At 36.3% G+C, this 7,837-nt stretch overlaps 1 long non-coding RNA gene across 1 annotated transcript; it reads right to left on the bottom strand.

The window, feature by feature from the left end:
* Positions 1-1,806: 1,806 nt before the first annotated feature.
* On the bottom strand, positions 1,807-6,980 carry LOC132608948 (uncharacterized). Its single transcript, XR_009570626.1, has 3 exons — positions 6,773-6,980; positions 2,183-5,676; positions 1,807-2,008 (listed from the first exon to the last, which is right to left on the bottom strand). It is a non-coding gene; the product is annotated as an uncharacterized LOC132608948 (long non-coding RNA).
* Positions 6,981-7,837: the final 857 nt, after the last annotated feature.

Raw genomic sequence — 7,837 nt, forward strand, 5'->3', positions numbered from 1 at the left:
GGAACAAAATCATAAGGTGAGATCAATAGGAAGGAATAACATCAATAGCCATGAAACAAGCTCAATGGATATCACAAGAACATTAGGAACTGTAAGCTTTGGCACTTTTAGAAACGGGGTTATTGAGGATATCATGTATAGGTTCACAACAAAGGAATCATGCCTTTAGAAAGAAAGGGTTTAGCCTTAACATACCTGAAAGATTACTTTTCGACTTTCCAACCTACCTCCTGTCTTGTAATCTACATATAAAACCATTCATACTATTGTTAGGCTCACCATCATACACTTGTCTCAAGCCGTTAACTAAAATCCTTTTAGATTCTGCCGAAATTCGGGCAGCATTTCCCCTGTATATATGCCTAGCCCGAAATCACAATCCAACAACCAACAACAACAACAGAAACACCAACATCAACAACAATATTATCAATACCAATATATTCCATAAAAAATTCCACACGATGTTTTCCAAATTTCTGAACTCATAAATTCACTATCCGATCATTTAATAACTTTTCTTCCGTAACAAGCTTAAATCAATATTTATAAGGGAAGATTCATACCTTACTCCCGCTAGAACCGTAATATCTTCACTTTCCACCTTGAATCCAAGCCAAGATTCACCGCAACACGATATTATAATCACAACTATACGCTGTCCAGACCTAAATTCGGAGATTCCACTTGATTCGCACTAAAATTTTATGGCGGAAGTTTGGAGAAGGTTCCACAGGGTTGGGGATGGTTTCTCGCGGTTATGGGATGAAAATAAGGGGTAAACCCCCTTTATATAATGTCTTAGAGTCGGTTTGCACCGACCTACGTTTTGCTCTGCGCGTTCGCGCCACCTTGGGGAGCGTTCATGTAGAGTAAATCCTCTGCTCGGACAGTCTGTCTTAAAATGCTCATAACGTTTGATCCTGATGTCCAATCGAAGCGCGATTTTTTGCGTTGCAAACTAGACTTCCTGGAATTCAATTTAGGCTTTTGATTTTCTCCAAAACTACTCATATATTAAAAGATGTTCTTCCTCTAAGTTGGGCCAAAATTTCCCTTCAAACTTTCTTCAAAGTTCCAACAAACTTAATTTCCTTAAATCACTTGTCCTCAAAATCCTTCCATAGCTTATTGTATGAACTTAACCCCTTATAACCATAAGATAAACACATAATCTCACATACCTACCGAAAGGTAGCTCAAATCTCAATATACAAAACTACGGGGTGTAACATCCTCCCCCACTTTAAAAACATTCGTTCTCGAATGTTAAACTCTTAGGGATCTCTATGAAAATTTCTGCAGTGTTTCTCACTACAAGAAAAATTGCCTTTAAGGAAGGGAAATCTGGTCCCAAAAGGGGCAATTACGACGGGAAAAAGCTGGTCGCCACCCGTCGTAATAGCCTCTGCAGCTAAAGGTCAACCGTGACGGGTTCAATAATCTGGTCGTTAAAAGTCTTTTGAGACGGTAATATATCTGGTCGTTAAAAACTTTTAGAGACTACATATCTCATCCCTAATGGATGATTAATATCATCATAAATAAATGATTTCCGATCGTTAAACCTTTTTAGCGACCAAATGTTACTGGTCCTAGATTATCTTTAGAGATGAGCATTACTGGTGCTTATTTGCAGTAATTGTACTTATTTGCAATAGTTGTACTAATTTTCACGACCATATTTCTGGTCTCTTATTGACGACAAGTCGTCTCGAAAGCTCGATGTCCCAAAAAAATTATTTTGTCAATAAATATCGGATTCCTACTAAAACATCTAGATACAAAAGCGTTATATATATAAATATGAAGATAGAGTTATTAATTACAGTAAAATTGTTAACATCCCATGATGTTAGTTTCAATATTTTCTCGACAGCTTAACAAAAAAACATCGCTAACACTTGAGCTAGACTACGATAGCGAGTGCATAACATTCCTAGCAAAATAATGAGCTTCTGCATCTTCTAAACTTCCATCTTGGCTTGTCAAATTCAATCTTCAAAACCTGTAAGTACAAAATTTTGTAAAGACTTGAATAACTATTAGTAAGATAAGATATATAAATTCTACACTAGTAGTAGTTATACCGCTTATTCAGGTAATGATCCAAATTTGGCAATTGCGACTTAACAGGTCTTGAAACAGTAATCACAACTAATATTCTTCAGAATGTTCATACCTAGCAACCATTGACCCAACTCCATCTCTTTAGAACAATTCCTTTAGTAAAACTCCACCAATAGTGCCATCCAGCAGGTGCACTCTTTGAACACCTCCGTGATGGAAATGGGAATATATAATTTGAATGAGTTTTGACAAGAAAAAGATATCACGCTAATAGGTGAGGTGACAATATTCTAGAGAATGAAAATTTACACGTTTAAAGCAACTAAGATGGAAGACCACTAGGAGAGTGGATATTTAAGATGAACGGCACAATGTTAAACACTAATGTAAAATATAAAGAATTGTCTATTCATGAAATGCACATATCTCTACTGCAAAGGCTTATCATAAGAAATTTAAAAAAAAAGTACAAGAGAATCTGTAATCTTCCTTAGTATCTTCTAGATTCATCAGTAACAGGTTATAATGAATAGGACAAAGCATGGTAAAAGAATAATTCAAACGACTACTACCTACTGAAAACACAAGTGTTTTTGGGACTTACTCGGCAAACAAAAGCAGCAGCAGCTAATTCTGAGAGATAACCATTTAACCGACTTAGTTTCTCTTGTCCTCCAATTGCAAAACCTTGTTCACTAGACCAAAGCCCATTACCATTGTCAAAACCAATGCCATTCTGAAATGTAGGATTGTATCTTCGGCTATAACCATTGCCATTTTGGGAAGGGAGCAATCCGTTGGAACCATTGTAACCTAAACGATTGAAGTCCTCCTGACTAACAACTTTTACATAATTAGCAGCAGTCTAACTTTGCTCAACTCGTTTGCAGACCAGCATATCAGCATCTTGAAGAGTTAAGAAACGAATCAGACGGCTAGACTCATCAAGAATTGGGCCGTCTATAATACAAATTAGTGCACAAGCTGTCGCAACTTCGTATGTGCTTCAATTCCGAATAGAGAATTTCATCAGTCTTAACAACTCGCACCAAAATAAAAAAGGGAAGAGAAACTGCGATTGCATGAACAATAGAACAAGCGACTGCGTTTAAATTCTAAACTGAAACTACTTAGTCTAATCAATCAGAAATTGTTTCTACATATTCAGTATAAACCTAAGCCATCTCCCAATGGCATAACGAATCATCAGATCTCTCTGCAAGATATAACTGAATGATACATGACTTTGAAGTAACATCAAACTGACCACTGACCAGATGAGTTAATCTGGCTTCAGACAAGCGTTGTGTAGTAAGTTTTTTTCCTCTTATCAAGTGTATTTTTGTAGTATGTTGAAGTCATCAACTAAGTTAACCTTCAACGAAATGAACACTATCAGTGCCACCCTTCGAATAGCTAAAAGTTTATCTGTCCTATTCATATTCATAGATAGGAAAAGACTACTAAATTGTATAGAAGGAATAAAGCATAGAGGATAGGGTTAAAAGTGTACTTTCCTTGTGAACTTTGTCGATTTCTTTAATACTATCTAAATGCACATTGATCATCATAGATCTTAATATCGAACTTTAAGATTTGCAACTTGCAAGTGAATGAGTTTCACAAAATCCCTTGAGTACTTGTCAAACAGTTAAGTAGTAAGAAAGTGATTTTACATAAGTTCGATTGAAAGAGATGGTGGAAGCATATGATTAAGCTTTAGTAGCTAGCTGCCTGAACTGCATTTATCATTCGCTAGTAACAAATTAGGTAAAACATGATGCAGCACCAGTTTATGCAAAACAACAACAAAAATACCTATCAAAAGTCATATAGCATACTGATGACAATACACAAAAGCAGCAGCACAAGGAGCAGGAGGTTGACATATCAAGATCCCAATAGAACTGTAGGGCTGGAGTTGTACAAGGATAATGCAACTCCAAAGGAAAGTTCTCACTATTAAAAGCAATCCAATACTAAGAAACATGATGGCACTCCTACAAGTGGTAAAATACACGGTACTAGTCAGTTGGATCAGCTTAGTGCTATTCACAAATTCAGGCTTCAGGTGGAAATTTGCAAGCAGTAGCAACAACAGGAGGTATTCTTAAGGCAATTACTCAGCAACAACAACAACAAGGTATTCTTGCAAAGCCTCAAATACAGCCCAACCATGGCCAGGTATCACAAATAAGCTGAAAGAGATCTGATATGCTAGAGAAACAAGGTAAAAAATAGAAATGACAAACACACATGTCAAACAGATCACAGAGCAATAGCAATCTTTTAGAGCATGTACGGAGCTAGAAACAAGCATCATTAGTGGTGAAGTCAAGCAACTGCTAGAATCAGTGTTAGATAGAAATTGACTATACGCAAATCAACAAACTAAATTAAAAAGTCGGGTATATTGTTACTAACTTGGTTAGCAGACAAAAACAGTGGTCATTCAGTTGAAACGGGCGATGTCGTCGGCGGGGCATATGATTGTTGAGCGGCAAAGAATTCTTTTATTTTCTTAATTTCTTTCATCTCATCTTCTAAGGCTACAGATGATTGGGTGAAATAGACTAGTAAATCACTAGACATACCTGAAAACTTTCTGAAGTAAAATGTTCTTTTACTAACCACTCCCATTCTTTCTTGTCTGCTCCCTTTGGCATATTCTTAAGAGCCTGTTGGATTGGATTATTTTTCACACATTGTGCATGCAAGTATCCTCTCCATTTGTTCCATTTCCTCTCTGCAACTAAGTTAACTATAGATAAAGACAAGTTCCATCATTTGGTTAGGATAAGGGATCACAAAAGTTAAACTGGAAACACATAAAAAGGCAACAAGAGTTAACAACAATATGGTTTTTTTCCATCTGTTTTAAATTGCTCTTTCATGTATTGATAGGAATTTCTGAAAACATCTAATAAGGAAACCATACATAATACCATTAAGACTTAAAATACAACACAAAATACCATTTGTGAAGTAGTAGTAGAGGTAGTACATCAAATTTTACTCACTATATACATTGAAGAAGAGGTACCTAACGAAAGAGGGGAGGGTAAAATTCTTCAAAGAAGCCTCCCACTGAACAATGTTCAATAAACGAATCACCCAACGTACTTTAAATTATCAACTTCAATAGGTAAAAATAAATAAATTAAAAAGTCGGGCATATTGTTACTAACCTGGTCAGCAGACAAAAACAATGGTCATTCAGTTGAAACAGGTGATGTCGTAGGGTGGACTTGTGATTGTTGAGCAGCGAATCAAAACATGGGTTGAGATGGTGCTCTTGATCCAACTTATATGGTGCTCTGTAATGTAACAGTTTTACCAAGGAAGGAGCGGATATAACAAGTGTCAAGAAAATTTGTAGCATATTAACTGATCAACCTAGTAAAAATAATATTGAAGCAGTTCAAAAAGAACTTTGATATTTATCTCAAAGAGATAAAAGACGTAGCAAAAGAGCCAAAAGTAACTCCTCGTCCTCATTCCTTTCCTATAACACCTCTAGCACCTGGCGCGACGAATGCATATTTGGTAGTAGTCTTCACAGTCGACCCCACCTCATCTTCAGTCTTTAATGGTTTCATATTGAACCTGCAAAGAGCCAAAAGTAAAAAACCATAAGAGAAAATGCATGTGTGACAGTGTAGTAATAAAAGAAATCATGCCATTAGAATGTAAATGGCCTTGGTCGAAACCTTTTTAGATGTAAAATAAAATTTTCAAAAGGAGTAACAGCACTAGTCCCTATTTGGCTTGCAAAATCTCAACACTGAAGACGTAAAACTAATATACCATTCATAAAATAATTAGCTTTTTCAAACTGTGCACTCTGTATGAAGTATGATTTTTCAGAAACACAATACAGTACAAACTTGAATACACTTCTGAAAATCAAATTATCAATTAGGAATCCCAAAAAAATACGAGGTCAGTTTTTTTAGAACTGGCAGATAGCTTTTATTGCAGTATTATAGGATAAATTTAAAACTCCACAGATGAAAAGTGCAATTTTAGTATCTCTGCAACAGTGATAATTCCATAGCAGTTAATCAAATTTGAGCAATATGAACATAAATTATTAGCACAACACCAACTAATGTACAATTTCTATCGAGCAGCTAAATCATACTCTAATTGGCAAAGAGGGTTATTTCATTTCCTATCAGTTGAATAGGACATGGTCTGGTGCTTAGATTGAAACACTAAGGCTTGAGTAATTGGTAAGTTTTAACAAGTGTGAGGCAAATAGGGAAGAACATCAAGAGGGTAGATATTGCAGAGGTCAAATTACAGTAGAAACACACCAAAACAAATCTCTCCTTTTTTCTTTCACAAAAAAACTATGATATACCTTATCCTTTCCTCTTTATTTTGTTTTGATAAGTAAACATGTTTATACAGAAAGCAATATCTGGGATGCAAATCATATAGGAAATATGTATGCAGAAAACCCATGTATTATCAAAGAAGATGACAACTCTATACCCAACAAAAGAAAGCCCCTTTCATTTGCTAATCCTTTCCACTGATTATACAAGTAAAGAAAAAAAGATCAGATTGTGAAACCTTTTACCAAATTAATATTAGAGAAGAAGAATAACAAGAGTAACTCAAATCAAGTGAAGCAATAAAGCGAATTAAGTACAACACAAAAAAGAAAAAGAACAACTCGAAATAGGAGGCATACCTGAGATTCGAAAATAAGGGAGATGGAAAACTATGGCAGACCTACAATCTGTGTTTTCCCAAAACACAGATTTACTCGACGGGTAGAGCTACGGAGGAGTACGCCGATAGTGGGATGTGTAGAACTAGAAACTAGGGCAGAGCTTTAAGGCCTGTGTTTTGAGAGTTTATCTTAATTTTTAGAACATTTATTTCAATATACTACTTTAGTTTTGGCACCTAGTTTTTTTGAGTGAAAACTAAAGTTTTCATTTTAGTACAATTATTTTGGCGCTTGATCTTTGAGAAAACAATAGTTTTTTAATATTTTGGTATTATATTTGGGGCACTCAATCCCGTTCAAGACCCCTCAATTACAATTTGGGAACAGTTACTAATTTGTTTTCGGACCAGATTTAGTACCTTCGCAATAAAATACAACATTAAGTACTAGAATATAATCTCGTCCCAATAAGTAGACTTTCAGAGACGGGATTATTAACTCATCCTTAAATGTTGGTCTTAGATAAGCCTTTTTCTTGTAGTGTCTCCTGTACTATATAATTACCAACCTGTGACAAAGCAAGCTAAAATACACAATACCACCCCGACCACCATACGTAATAATAGCTTTTTAATCACACACAACTAGTAATTATACTTGTATCCGCATAGGGTAGCTGCTCCTGATCCTGGTGTCTAGTCAAAGAATATATGCGGTTCTGACCACCGCCAGAGCTAGACGCTACACCTCTACCTCTACCTCTGCTAACTCGGGCTGAGGGCCTCGTTCTAGGAAGCTTACCAAGAAAGCTGAAGCTGCTACTGATCCAGTGGGTTGAGCCATACCACCTCTATCATTCATCGGGCAATCCCGCATATAGTGACCTGAAACCCCACATGTATAACACACAACAAATCCCTGACGACATTGTCCAGAGTGGGCTCTACTACACTGATTGCATCATGGAGAGGGCATCCTTATCTGCGTTGATTCTCTTCGGTGCTGAAAATCCGAAGCCCTTGAATTATTACCTAATTCAGAATAAGCCGGCCTCTCATAACGCGGCCTCCGCGATGGTGAAAT

The sequence above is a fragment of the Lycium barbarum genome, chromosome 9 (genome assembly GCF_019175385.1).
Source record: "Lycium barbarum isolate Lr01 chromosome 9, ASM1917538v2, whole genome shotgun sequence".
In the NCBI taxonomy this organism is placed as follows: Eukaryota; Viridiplantae; Streptophyta; class Magnoliopsida; order Solanales; family Solanaceae; genus Lycium; species Lycium barbarum.